General features: G+C 38.2%; 1 long non-coding RNA gene across 1 annotated transcript; it reads left to right on the plus strand.

Annotated features, from left to right (window-relative positions):
• Window positions 1-14,340: 14,340 nt before the first annotated feature.
• On the plus strand, window positions 14,341-15,299 carry LOC126582026 (uncharacterized). The gene is made up of 2 exons (XR_007609239.1): window positions 14,341-14,436; window positions 15,108-15,299. It is a non-coding gene; the product is annotated as an uncharacterized LOC126582026 (long non-coding RNA).
• The last annotated feature ends 314 nt before the right edge of the window (window positions 15,300-15,613 follow it).

Raw genomic sequence — 15,613 nt, forward strand, 5'->3', positions numbered from 1 at the left:
AATGGCTATCCGAGATAGGATAAATCACTCCACAATCGAGAAGCTTGATAATCTCCTTCATACCTTCCATCATTGGAGGGTTGAGTCGGCGTTGAGCCTCTCGAGTTGGTTTAGCCCCATTCTCTAGAAGTATGCGATGCATACAAGTTGTAGGGCTAATACCTCTAATGTCAGCCAAGGTCCATCCAATGGCTGTTTTGTGCTCTTTCAACACCCGAATCAGTTTTTCTTCCTCTAATTCCGTGAGTGTTGAAGAGATTATGACCGGTAATGTTTCTTTGTCTCCCAAATAGGCGTACTTCAAATGACTTGGCAACGGTTTAAGTTCAAGAATCAGGGCCTGAATCACTAAAGGTAACAACTTATTAGTAGAAACAGGAATTGAAATTAGGATTGGAGACTTACCATGATGTTGTGGCATTGCCCCTAGGGCAGCCACCATCTCGTCCACTTCCTCATTAGGTGCGGCCAGATTGGGTTCTAGGCCCAATCTCTCGGCAATTGTTGTTTCAAGGGGATATTTGTCCAATGAATCAAGGTAGTCCTACGCCAATGAATCAAACACATCAATAGAAAAACATGAATGATCATCTTTAGGAAATTTAATAGCTTCAGAAAATTAAAATCGATAATCTCGCCATCAAATTGCATCGTTAAAGTCCATTTGAACACATCTATCTTGGTGCGAGCTATTTTCATGAAAGGTCTCCCAAAGAGGATCGGCAATGGGGTAGAATGGGTTGAATCTTCTATGTTAAGCACATAAAAGTCTGCTGGAAATATCAAATTGTTAACCTGCACCAAGCCATCTTCCAAAACTCCTTACGGATATGCATTAGAACGATCGGCCAATTGAATAATCACACCATCATTTTTAAGCTCTCCTAAGTTCATAGATGCATAAATTGAATAAGGCATGACATTAATTGAAGCTCCTAAGTCTAACATAGCATGCTCAAACTTAGTATTGCCAACAATGCAAGGAATTGTAAAACTACCCGGATCTTTGCATTTAGGTGGTAGTTTCCTTTGTAATACCGCAGAAACATTCTCACTTACCTGGACCACTTCCTTGTTTGAAATTCTCTTCCTTGTTATGCAAAGTTCTTTCAAGAATTTGGCATACTTAGGAACTTCCTTAATTGCATCAAGGAGCGGGATATTGACTTGAACTTTCCTAAAGGTTTCCATAATGTCTTTCTCATTCACCTCTTTCTTTAATTGCCTAAACCTGCTAGGAAATGGCACATTTAGTGGAATAGAACTAGAAGAACTCGAATTTGGACTCACATTGATGGTGTGGGACGGTTTGAAAGCCATAGAGGGCTGCGGCAAGGTTGATTGTTCCCTTGCCGTGAGTGTTGCTTCCTGTTCTTCTTCGTGCAGCAGCTTGTCATCCTCATTGAGGCTTTGTTTGGCTGGTTTTTGATGGTTTCCAAGCTCATTACCACTTCTTAATGTGATGGCCTTGGCGGATTCAAAACCTCCATTCAAATTCACAATGGTTGAACTGGGGAGTTTGCATGGTTCTCTAAACTGCCCCATGAACTCTGAAATCTGCCCTATTTGCTTCTTTACTTCACTTATCTCCTTGGCTTGATAATCTCCTTCTTCACAACTTCCATCATCGGAGGGTTGAGTCGGCGTTGAGCCTCTCGAGTTGGTTTAGCCCTCTCCTCTAGAAGTATGCGATGCATGCAAGTTGTAGGGTTAATACCTCAAATGTCGGCCAAGGTCCATCCTATGGCTGATTTGTGCTTTTTCAATAGCCAAATCAGTTTTTCTTCCTCTAATGCCATGAGTGTTGAAGAGACAATGACCGATAGCATTTCTTTGTCTCCCAAATAGACGTACTTCAAATGACTTGGCAATAATTTAAGTTCAAGAATCGGGGCCTGAATCTCTGAAGGTAACAACTTATTAGTAGAAACGGGAATTGAAATTGGGATTGGAGACTTACCATGATGTTGTGGCAATGCCCCTAGGGCAGCCACCATCTCGCCAATTTCATCATTAGGCACGGCCAGATTGGGTTTTAGGCCCAATCATTCGGTAATTGTTGTTTCAAGGGGATCTTTGTCCAATGAATCAAGATAGTCTTGCACCAATGAATCAAACACATCAATAGAAAAATAAGAATGATCATCTTTAGGAAATTTAATAGCTTCAGAAATATTAAAATCAATAATCTCGCCATCAAATTCCATCATTAAAGTCCCTTTGAACACATTGATCTTGGTCCGGGCTGTTTTCATGAAAGGTCTCCCAAGAAGGATTAGCAATGGGTTAGAATGGGCTGAATCTTCCATGTCAAGCACGTAGAAGTCCACTGGAAAGATCAAATTGTTAACCTGCACCAAAACATCTTCCAAAACTCATTTCGAATATGCATTAGAACGATCGGCCAATTGAATAATCACACCATCGTTTTTAAGTTCTCCTAAGTTCATAGATGCATAAATTGAATAAGACATGAAATTAATCGAAGCTCCTAAGTCTAGCATAGCATGTTCAAACTTAGTATTGCCAATAACACAAGGAATTGTAAAACTACCCAGATATTTGCATTTAGGTGGTAGTTTCTTTTGTAACACCGCAAAAACATTCTCACTTACCTGGACCACTTCCTTCCTTGTTTGAAATCCTTTTCCTTGTTGTACAAAGCTCTTTCAAGAATTTGGCATACTTAGGAACTTGCTTCATTGCATCAAGGAGCGGGATATTGACTTGAACTTTCCTAAAGGTTTCCATAATGCTTTCTCATTCTCTTCTTTCTTTGATTACCTAAACCTACTAGGAAAGGGCACATTTAGTGGAATAGAACTAGAAGAACTCGAATTTAGACTTACCTTGATGGGTTGGGACGGTTTAGAGGCCTTAGAGGGTTGCGGCAAAGGTTGGTCCTCCCTTACCGTGGCCCTTACTTCATGTTCTTCTTCTTGCAGCAACTTTTCATCCTCATTATGGCTCTGTTTAGATGGTTTTTGGTGGTTTCCAATCTCCTTGCCACTTCTCAACATGATGGCCTTGGCAGATTCAAAGCCTCAATTTGGATTCACAATGGTTGAACTCAGAAGTTTACCTTGTTCTCTAAACTGCCCAAGGAACTCTGAAATCTGCCCTATTTTGCTTCTTTATGTCACTCATCTCCTTGTCTCGATTTGCTATTCGATTATTTTGATTTTGTAATCCCTACAATATAGAAGTTAGTAATTGAATAACTTGATCATTATCAAATAACGAACCTGAGTTTTGTTGGGTAGATTGTGATTGAGGTTGAGGTTGTGCGAATGGCCTTTGATATATCCCCGTGGGTGGCTGTCAAAATCCTCCTTGATGTTGAGGTTGTTGATGCTCCCTCCACTTGAAGTTTGGGTGATCTCTCCATCCCGGATTGTATGTATTTGAGTATAGATCATTCCTTTGCTAATTTTGCCCTTGATAACCTATGGCATTGGCACTTTCCCATCCTCTATTCTCTATCAATTGAGGGCATTGATCATTGAGGTGCCCTTGCATAGAGCACACGCCACGTACACTTGGTGTAATTCCTTGCACTTTGCATCCTTCGGAAACCTGAGATACAAGCATAGTGAGGTTAGCTAATTGAGATTGAATTTTGGCTATTGAACTTACCCCATGGACTTGCTGCCATGGGATGTCTCTTTGTCCAACACCTTCGTATTGTTGTGCATTCAAGGCTTGGTTTGCAATTAAGATCTTGGTAGCCATCGGTGTTTTGTCAACCAAAACACCCATTGCCGAGGCATCTAACATTTGTCTCTCAATTGGAAGGAGTCCCTCATAGAAATATTGCAGCAAATGTTCTTCCTTCATTTGATGTTGAGGGCACGAGGCAACTAGAGCCTTGAAAAGGTTATAATATGCTGGAAAGGATTCACCTTGGCTTTATTAAATGTCACTAATCTTCTTCCTCAAAAGAATGACTCTCGAAGTTGGGAATAATTTCTCTAAGAATGCCCTCTTCATGTTTTCCCAAGAAGTGACGGTTCCAGGTGCTAATTCGTAGAGCCAATCTTTAGCCTTGTCCATAAGAGAGAATGGAAAGGTTTTCATCTTCAAAATATTCCCATCGACATTGATGGGTGTCATGCTCAAACATACCACTTCAAACTCCTTAAGATGCTTGTTTGGATCTTCCATGGACAACCCATGGTATTTGGGAATGTGATGCAACAAGCTAGACTTCAATTCGAACTCATTGATCTTTCCTTAGGCTGCCACGGGGTATTGAATGCAAAGGTGCACGACATTGTCCAACCCCAAGGCTGAAAGTTCTTTGATCGTATGATTGTCCGCTGCCATGACTTGCTCTTCTTCTTCTTTTTCCTCAAATTCAGATTCGGCCTCTAAACTTGAACTAGGTGGATTAGGTTCTGGTTGCTTCCTCTTTCTTCTAAAAGTTTGTTCAAAATCGTCGTCGAACTCCAAGATGTTTACACTAATAAGTTGAGAACTACGAGTCATAAACTAGTACTTGAAACAAGAAACAAAACGACTCAGTAACCAAGTGGGAGGTACGGCAGAAACACACACAAACATACTTTGACACTAAATTAAAACACAAAGACACACGACACAAACAAGGGAGATTAGCAAGTTTGCTAATCCCCGGCAATGGCGCCAAAATTTGATGTGAAATTTAACTAGCACTCAAATTAAACTCTCTTATTGACAATTGTAGTAAAGATGTAGGTAAGGATCGTTCTAGGCAGGGGATTAGGAGGGATTGCTAATCTACTTAAAGTGACTCAAAAACACTAAACTAGGCTTGAAAACACTTAGACTCAAAGAACTCAAAACAAACTAAAAAGACTCAAAATAACACAAAACAATCAAATAGACTCAAACTAGACACTAGAGGGTAATTGGACGAAAATTGATTTTAACTTGACTCAAAACACTTAAAAACACTAATTGGACAGATTCTAACTAACTTGACACAGAGAAGTAAAGGGGATTGGGTTTTTGATGAATTTAAAGTAAAGACAAGTAAATTAAAAACTTAAGCAAATTTAGAACGAATTTGGGGGGAAATATGGGTGATTGGCTAGCTAGAAGGTTTTTCTCCACACATGACACACTTGCATACAAATCGATTTCCAGTTGCTTTTCCAATAAACCATGAACCTCAACGCCCCAGATTAACCGTGAACAGCACTAATTAACCCTCAGATTTTCCTTAAGTCATTGAATTGGATGGATAATGCATAGGCAACCAAATTATTCTTCAATAGTTCCCTAAATGACAACATAATAGAGAGACAATCAAAGATCATTAAGCTTTTTGAAAATCATAAGCATTGACAAGGCATTCGTAACTATGACAGCATGATACTCCTGCCAGGAATTCACTTAACACGATTGTGATTAGCAACCTCCACTACTTGTGAATATAAGTTCATAACTATTAGGTGAAATTCCCTTATATTCTAGCATCAAATCCTTGCATGCAAACTAAGTGTTCACCCTTAATTAACAAACAAGAATAAGTTTTGAATCAAACAGTTAAGTAAATTGCATTCACGATTCATGAAATAACAACTGGAAGTAATCAATTCATATTGCAAATATGTTCATGGCTTTGAATTTCCCCTAGCTAAAACGAGTTTAGCTCCTTATGTTTGCAATTAAATAAAGACAATTAAATTTAAACATTGAAACAACGAATAGAATACACCTAGAAATGCTCCAACAATCCAACATCTTGAATGGCAAGCACAGCTCCAGGGGTCTCCTCTCCTATCTCCTTGCAAAGTTACGGCACAATGGGATGAATGTGTATGAGGGATGTATGGGACGAATTTTTTGGTGAATGGTGGGTGGTTTCTGATTGCTGCAGCACTTTATATTTATAGGAAGAGAAGGATGCAAGACATAGGCTGAAAAGGAGGAGAATTAGGACTCCAAATCATTAAGGAATAATGATACTTCTAATCAGATTCTAGGGAGGAAAATAATTAATGTGTTTAGATGGATTAGCACTCCATCTTTTCAGCACATTCCAAGATGGAATAGGATGTAGAATAGGATAAGGACTCCTTTTGCAGCTGGAGATAAGGTAGGATAAGATAAGATAAGGTTAATTTGGATAAGATAAGGTTAGATCAAGTTTTGGATAATGTTCTTTCTTTTTAGCTGAATCCTTATCTTCTTTGTCTTTAATTTATTTTCTTCATCTTTTCAGCACATTCCAAGCCTCTTGAACTTCAAAAACGTCCATCCACCTTGCTCCTTGCATGTGCTATCCATTCTTGGCCCAAAACTGCTCTAAATTGCACTTCTTGCCAACTTTGTCATTTGGACCTACAAACACATGAAAATAGCGAATCACTATAATAAACAGAAACTAACTATGAAAGTGCAAGAAAACAAGCTAACTAAGTCGCATAAATATGCTCCTATCACTACTTTTAAGTTTCCACAATTTAGTTTCTTCGGCTCAAGTAGTCATTGTTAATCAGTCTACCAGTCGCGCCGCTAAATGACATATATATGATATTTTTATATTGCTCGCTACCCTGAAACTCTAAATAACCGTCCTAGCATAAGGGTATCACTCCCGAATACTAGCTTGTGTCCAGTATTAGAAGTTATACCACGAGAATACTAGTTGACAATTCCTGGATATCAGACAGTATCGTTAATTAATAGCGCCACCATAGGCTGATTATAGGCTAAAGCCCACTCAGATAATTGGTTTTGGACGATTGGTAAGGAATTGGCCCGGTGAGGTCGTTTCATTAATTCTAAAGAAAATACTTACTACTTCAGGGATTTCTACTAACTGTAGTTATAACAACTCGTACATCGGTGCCTATGCTTGTCGAAATGACGAGTACGTCACCAAAAGAAAACTCAAGAACAAGTGTTGGCTGGAATTTTCTAATAATCTACTTTAGGACAGACTTAGACGGAAGTCAATCTTTCCCCTGAAGATCCGGAATAATCACTAATGCGTTTGGAAATATTAGTGTTATCAGGGACCAAAAGTGATTGTCCCCCTGATGTTCTTACGTCAAGTGCTACCCTTTTAGCACCCCACTGTCACTCAAGACAATTCTGAAAATTTCGATGAAAACTAAAACTTCGTAGGGATTCTAATAGGTGGTATTCTAAAGGATATTGCCAAGGAATAAAAACTATTTATGATTTCCAATCTCAAAAGGTTTAGTACTGATGGCTGGAGAATAGTGATGGAATTGGTTGGTAAAGTCTCCGATGATACGCAGTTATCGATACATTAGCCCTGCTTTACGACCATCAACTTGTCTCAAATTTACATCTTTCCTTGGTAGGGAAATTCTTCACTTATAATTTAGAGGCGTTCACCAAAATGATTTTCTAAAAGGTCGATAAGTCGACTAAGTCACTCAAGACTTAGAAAAAGCTAATACGTTTTTCCTATTCGACGAGGTGGCAAGATTTGACATTTAGGTTCAAGAACCAAGAATGCTTACATCATGCGTGTGATGAAGGCAAAACTGCGCAACTTATACTTTGATACCAAACTGACACACCCCGACCCGGAATGTCCACTAGGACTTCGAATCGAGTTATGCTAGCCGACACTTTGAAGGTGACGAAGCCATAAAGTATAGCGATGTGGAAAATGTGAATAAATTTAAACGTAAAAGTGCCTAAAGACGAGTGCGCTGTGAGCTAGAATGAACCCATTTCACACGCGATGTTTTGAGTTCCAAAGATGGCTGAAAATTGTCTGAATCACGCCTAGAAGTCTCGTCCCAAAACCTTGTTCTTCGAACTCGTGTTTCGGGTTTGTTTTCAATGAAACAAAAATCACAACGGAGTTTATGGTGTTGAGGACATGCATATAATAGTGGTTTTAATGTTCAACAAGCCAAAATTTTGGTGGTGGTGGTGGTTTGTTTCAGGGGAAGAAAGGGAGAGCTGAGAGAGTGAGAGAACTCTCGAGAAAAAGAGAGAACAGGAGAGAAGAGGGTGGAGAGAGAGTTCCACAATTTTTTGGGTGCCCACGTGGCACTCACCCAATGGTTAGACAAAAATATCATATGTCCAATTTCAAAACCTCATGAAATCTTCGTTATAATTCCGAATCACATTCTGTTTACGCCTACGCGTTCGTAGCGACGAATAATACGAGGATACGCCGAGAAAATAAATCTTACATGACTCGACAAGGCGGTCAAACAAAGTCAACGCAATTGCCTCGAAGGGCATTTTCATAAATTCACTTATTAAAATTATAAATTCCGTAAAATTGGGAACGGGTCGTTACACGAAGCCCCCTCCCTTGTTACTTGGTATTAGTGAGGGAATAAGGTTCTCTCCTTCCTATTTTCATTCTCTTTCCTCCCCTCCTCTCACAGGTTTTATTTTTTTATTTATTTTTAATAAAAAAATTAATACAAAATGTTGATATAATTTAATTGTAACCAATTAAATAAGAAGGATAAGAAGGGAGACAGAAGAGAGAAATCTCCCTCCATTTGAATAATAGTTAATTAATATTTTAATTAGTATTGATCAGATTATGTGATCTTGTGCACATGATCTTTCAGATTTTTCACTTAGACCAAAAATTGACAGCTCTTTTTTTAGTGGTAAAGTTTGATAAGCTGATTGGTAATGGAGTGTGGACCTTAAGAGGTCCCTATGGTGGAAAGGGATCCTCTCTGGTTCCTTCCTCCTAATCCATCAAATTAGGAAATTCGTGTCATTAAAAATTGATCCAACGGTTAAAGTTATTATAACTTTTAAAGTGGGCCTCTATTTGTAGCCGTTGAATCAAATTTCAATAGTATAAATTCCTTAATTTGGTGGATTAGGAGAAATGATCCTCTCCGGATCCCTTTCCCCCTATGGTATATTTCGCTTACTGTGGGACCATACAAAACATGAGCTACTTCATTGGAGAGACAGGATGACACTCCAATTTCACGCTTTTGCATTTGCCTTTATGTCCCATTTTTCATGTCCAAGTCCCGCCTTTTGTTCCGTACCATACACATACGTTAGTGAGAAAATACTTGATTCTCTTGCACAAAAATAAAAGAAATATTATTGATCAAAAACAAAAAGAAGAGAATAGATTATTAAGTACTTAACCCTCTAAAACGCAACTGGAGTCTCACTTATTTTCCTGAAACTTACATTTATCACTTAACTCTCTGAAAGTCAACATGTCCACTTTGCTTTAGATTGTCTAAGTTTGGTAAATATGCTCACGTGGCACAATAAGACACGTTGTTGATAAGATGTTTATCACGTATTCCCGTATATTGGTTTTCTAAAATTTTATGAGATTAAGTGCATGGATTATAGAGCACCCAATCTAAGTTTTATGAGATTAAGTGATACTCGATTTGAATTTCAGGAGGTATAGATGTAACTAAGCCAACAATAAACTAGAGAAAATAACTTTATTTAAAGAGTGAGGAGTTGTGGTCTACATAAACTACTTTGAATTTATGACAAGAGTTTGATTTTTACTCTACCTTTCTTTTATACAATGTTGTGCTAAACAATGTGCTACTTTTTTTTTTTTCTAAAAAAAAAAAAGATATCAGCTAGTGGCTTTGCCACGGCAGTCCACTCTTTTAGGGGTTAGGAAGATTTACAGAGACATTTCAGCCTTTCCCTGACCAACATCGTGCGATTCACCAGCGTCAAGAATCGAATCCAAGACGTGTTGTATGGAATATGACCTGAAATTCATCCTCAACCACTAAATGTGCTACTTTTTTCTTGGGACACTAAGAATTCAAATTTTGTATCCTTGGTAGTTGGTTGCCTTGCAAACTAAAAAAAAGGAAAAAAGAGTTAGTCCCTAATCAACCTAATTATTAGACTGAAACATTTTTTGTTTCAATATTTTGGTCGAGGTGCTTAGCCTCATTTAAGAGATTTAACTCATGCATTTATGCATTTAATGTCCAACAAATTCAAATAATATTTTTAAAATATAATAAATGCTTAAAAATCAATTTTAGAGTAATCTTTTTTATTATTTTTTTTATTTTTTAGTCCAATTTTATAGTAATATTGTTCTTCACAAAAATTATAGCAAAAAAATAATGTACTCACATAATTATTAACATATTTCAAAAAATAACTATTGATATATTTTAAAACATAAAATAAATACATATAATTAGCATGGGTACATTTAGCACAAAAAAATGGGTACAAATACAAATTAAAGTTTAAAAAATATGGGCACAAAAAGAATTAACATAAGGGTACAGATTAAAACTGAAAAGAAAATTGGCACAAATTTAAAAAAAAAAGGTTGCAAAAGAAAAATGGGTACAAACTAAAAATAAAAATGTATGATAAAAATTCAGCCATAAACATAAATATACCAAATGTAACGTTTTTAACACTAAATTAATATATTTAAAAAAAAAATTATTATTGAAATTGACACACCCCGACTCGAAATGTCGATCTGAACTCCGAATCAAGCTGTGCTGGTCGACACCAAAAGGGTGACGAGGCCATAAACTATAGTAAGGTGAAAAATGTAAATAAATTTAAAGCCTAAATGTGCCTAAATACAAGAGTGCGCTTGTGAACGGGAATGAACCCGTTTCACACGTGATGTCAGAGCTTAAGTAAAGTATAGTAAAATTAGAATGAGAATTATATCATCGAAAGTAGTCTCAGATATCAGTGTTTACCAAAAATCCTCGTCGACACGAACATTGCCACTAAATCCTAGAGGGCCTAAAAACAAGGGTGAGTGAGACTAAAAATAAAGTTTGTAAAACCTTTTTGAAAATGTAATAACCCATTGCCGTAAAACAAGTGTAGTGTCCAAAATATACATACTACGTATAGTATGAAAATACTTACCATAGCCTGCAATATCTCAAGAATGCAATAGGTCACGACATCTCGTAAATAAACACATAATGTCAAGTAATCACATAATTTCGCATAAACAACATATCATATCGAGTGCTCATCAACATATGTTGACACACGAGTTCATGAAGAGGTATTCTAACATGAACTTAACTGGGTGTAACAATGATTTACGCTCTCGTACTACACTCACGTGAAGATTGCGCTATGCGCATCACATACGAGTCCTAATTGCCTATAGCAGTCTAGGATAGGACTAGCACCTACAATGGATCCAAAGTGAGTGTACGGTGCGATGTGAACATACACATGAAGCCTGGCCCTAGCCCGGGCGAGTGCAAACACCAGTGTAGCACATGATAAACATATAGCATAAATATAGTCATACCATAATGACTCGATAAATCTAGTCAACAACGTATTATTCAAATAAAATATTTATCATGGTCGTTTATAAAATCTCTTAGTAGTAGGCATACCTGTGCATCCCTTTGGTGACACACCCCGACCTGGAAAGGTCGAAGAATGCTGGTCGTCACCGTGAGGTGAAATAACCATAAGGGTAAGTAATGCAAAAAGTGAATAAAATTAAAACTAATTAGAACTAAACAGTGAAAGAGTGCGCAATTCGTAGGTTGAACCCACTACAATTATTCAAAGCGTAATAGACAGGAGACTACGAAAGAGTAGTCAAAGCAACCAAAGTACACTTATTACATAATAGTGATAAGTTCGTACGTCTAAACAGAAGGAAATGTCAGAATTACCGTGATTCCTCGAGTGCCACAAAGAGTACAGCTATCTAGGTCCTGGAGGGGCGAAAAACAAAGTTGAGTGGGTCAGCAAAACAAGGCTTATAAGAAAACCTTTATCTTTGAATATACTCACCCCTCGCCATAAAACAAGTATAGTTTCCTCAAAACATACTACGTAAGTATGAAATCCAATATATCAGTCATATAACTAGAAATATGCCAAGTAAATGATGTAACATATGCCACAATAATAATCATGTGATAATCAATATAACTAAGTGCTCATCCATCTAAGCTGACACACAAGTTCGAACAGATGGTTTCTGACACGAACAGGACTGGGTGTAATCAATATGCTCTAGTACTACGATCACGTGAAGACTGGTACAAACGCACATCACATACAAGTCGGATCGCCTAATGCAATCTACCCGACAAGACTGGCATCCAAACTTGGATCCAAGGTGAGCGAACGGTGCGGATGTGAACATACACGTGAAGGACTGGCCCTGGCCCTGGGGTGAGTACTAACACCGGGTGCAGCAAGATGAGCATGTACACAAGTACGTATGAATGCCATGATATTAATATCACAACCATATAACAGCATTTATCACAATTTATATCATAATAATGATACTAGGCAAGTTAGGCGTAAAAGTGAAGTAAATATGCATTTATGGAAACTATAAATATATATAGGTATAAAACAATAGCCCACTCACAAGTACATCGCTAGGTCATAGCCCCCGAGCCTAGCTTGGCCTTGAAAATCCTCGGAATAAGTTTCCCCTATATGTGATATAACTAAATAACATTAATTAAAGCACATAACAGAAACCTAAATAAAACCCCCATAGTTTGCTCAAACCTAGGGTGTAAATATATGAAATAGATCTACTCGACGACACGAACACACACGTGTTAACCACACGCCGGCCAGAAGCTGGACGTGCCCCTGCGAGTACACTGTACTCGCCTTCTTCGCGAAAATCTGCAGTTTTGCAGATTTTTGGGCCAACTTCCAGAGCCCCTAGTGAGCTCGATTCTTAACCAAATTCACTTCTACAAAAGCCAAATTAAAGCTAGGAATGTGATCTACCGATCCCAATTTACAGAAAGTTCGAATATAGTCCGTGTTGTTTAGAAATTTGGCCTAAAAATGGCCAAACGACCACGACTGAAATTTTCTAGAAAACTAAAATTTTCTTCCCAACTTCCAAAGTTGATTTCTAACTCGTTACTGAATCAAACTCAGTGATTCAAAAGCCATTATGAAGTTAGGAATGTAGAGAATAAGTTTGTACCTAGAAGAAGTCCAGTTGTGGTAGAGGTTGACCAGAAAAATAGTTTGAAAGTGACCAAATGGCCACGTTTCTTGAGTGAAAAACGGCAGGTTCTCCTTCTTCTCGAGTTTCTGGGAAAAACCACATGTTCAAAACACAAACAAAGGATCAATAACAACCCATAATAGTGAAATGAAGGTTCTAAGGGTTTCTCAAGGCTTACCTAAGCCATCCATGGCCTGAAAATCGATATGTCGAACTCGCCGAGTCGACCTTCCGAGTTAGTGAGTCAAAACTCATCTACATCAGATTTCAAGGACATGGTTGTGATCGTGGGACTGAGATGATCACAATGGTGTAGTTGGTTTGTCACGTTTGTGAGTTTTGGTGTGTTTTGTGGTTCTTGCAGAGAGGAAGAAAAAGAAGAAATGTGGCGTGGGAGAGGGAGAAGAAAGAGAGAGAGAGAGAGAGAGAGAGAGATGCTTTTCTGATTTAGGGAACAGAAAATAGAGAAGAGATGGGATAGGTGACAGTGAATAATGAAGGGGGAAGTGCACGGGATGGGTTTAAAAGGAATCCAATGATAGGTTTTTAGATTTCCTACAGTAAAAGGAAATCGAAATCTATCCGAAGTAGATGTTTTTACACTTTAAAATTTACGCCTACTCGTACTAGCGTGTACAATTTAAATGCGATAGCCAGAAATAAAAAGGAAAGCGATAAGAATAAGTCCACGTCACTTGCCAATAAAGGCATAATCGTCAATACACATACTCGGGGAGAAATTACATAGGAAAATTAAGGACGGGTCATCACAATATTAAAGCTAGGAATGTGATCTAGTCCGTGTTGTTCAGAAATTTGGCCTGAAAGTGGCCAAATGACCACGGCTGAAATTTTCCAGAAAACTAAAATTTTCTTCCTAACTTCCAGAGTTGATTTCTAACTCGTTACTTAACCAAACTCAGTGATTCAAAAGCCATTTTGAAGTTAGGAATGTAGAGAACAAGTTTGTACCTAGAAGAAGTCCAGTTGTGGTTGAGGTTGACCAGAAAAATGGTTTGAAAATGACCAAATGGCCACGGTTCTTGAGTGAAAAATGGCAGGTTCTCTTTCTTCTCGAGTTTCTGGGTAAAACCACACGTTCAAAACACAAACAAAGGATCAATAACAACCAATAGAAGTGAAATGAAGGTTGAGAATCGAGCTCGTTTGGGTCTCTGGAAGTTCGCCCAAAAATCTGCAAAACTGCAGATTTTCGCGAAAAAGGCGAGTACAGTGTACTCGCGGGGGCGCGTCCGGCCTCGGGCCGGCGCGTGGTTGACACGTGTGTGTTCATGTCGTCGAGTAGATCAATTTCATATATTTACACCCTAGGTTTGAGCAAACTATGGGGGTTTTATTTAGGTTTCCGTTATGTGCTTTAATTAATGTTATTTAGTTATTTCACATATAGGGGAAACTTATTCCACGGATTTTCGAGGCCAAGCTAGGCTCGGGGGCTACGACCCAGCGACGTACTTGTGAGTGGGTAGTTGTTTTATACATATATATATTTATAGTTTCCATAAATGCCTATTTACATCACTTTTACGCCTAACTTGCCTAGTATCATTATTGTGATATAAATTGTGATAAATGCTGCTATATGGTTGTGATATTACTGTCATGGTGTTCATACGTACTTGTGTACATGCTCATCTTGCTGCACCCGGTGTTAGTACTAGCCCCAGGGCCAGGGCCAGTCCTTCACGTGTATGTTCACATCTACACCGTTCGCTCACCTTGGATCCAAGTTTAGGTACCAATCTTGTCGGGTAGATTGCATTAGGCGATCTGACTTGTATGTGATGTGCTTTTGCACTAGTCTTCACGTGATCGTAGTACTAGAGCATATTGATTACATCCAGTCCTGTTCGTGTCAGAAACCATATGTTCGAACTTGTGTGGCAGCTTAGATCGATGAGCACTTAGTTATATTGATTATCACATGATTATTATTGTGGCATATGATACATCATTTACTTGGTACATTTCTAGTTATATGGTTGATATATTAGATTTCATACTTATGTAGTATGTTTTGAGGAAACTATACTTGTTTTACAACGAAGGGTTTGTATATTCAAATATAAAGGTTTTCTTATAAGCCTTGTTTTGCTGACCCACTCAACTTTGTTTTTCGCCCCTCCAGGACCTAGATAGCTATACTCTCTATGGCACTCGAGGAATCATGACAGTTCTGACATTTCCTTCTATTTAGACGTACGAACTTATCACTATTATGTAATAAGTGTACTTTGGTTGCTTTGACTACTCTTTCGTATTCTCCCTGTTTATTACGCTCTGAATAATTGTAGTGGGTTCAACCCACGAATTGCGCACTCTTTCACTATTTAGTTCTAATTAGTTTTAATTTTATTCCCTTTTTGCATCACTTACTTTTATGGTTACGTCACCTCACGGTGACGACCAGCATGCTTCGACCTTTCTAAGTCAGGGTGTGTCAGCTTGGTTCCCAAAAATAAAACCGTGAGGGTGTGGTCGAGGCCCAAAGCAAACAATATCATGCTACAGTGGTGGAGCGAGCCCGGAAAGTGGTCTGCCCCGGGCCAGGATGTGACATTTGGATTTTGTATCCTTTAGTAAATTTTGTCGTTTCGTTAATTCTTATAAACATTCATCTAATCTAAGTATACG

This window comes from Malus sylvestris, chromosome 9, assembly GCF_916048215.2.
Source record: "Malus sylvestris chromosome 9, drMalSylv7.2, whole genome shotgun sequence".
Classification (NCBI taxonomy): Eukaryota; Viridiplantae; Streptophyta; class Magnoliopsida; order Rosales; family Rosaceae; genus Malus; species Malus sylvestris.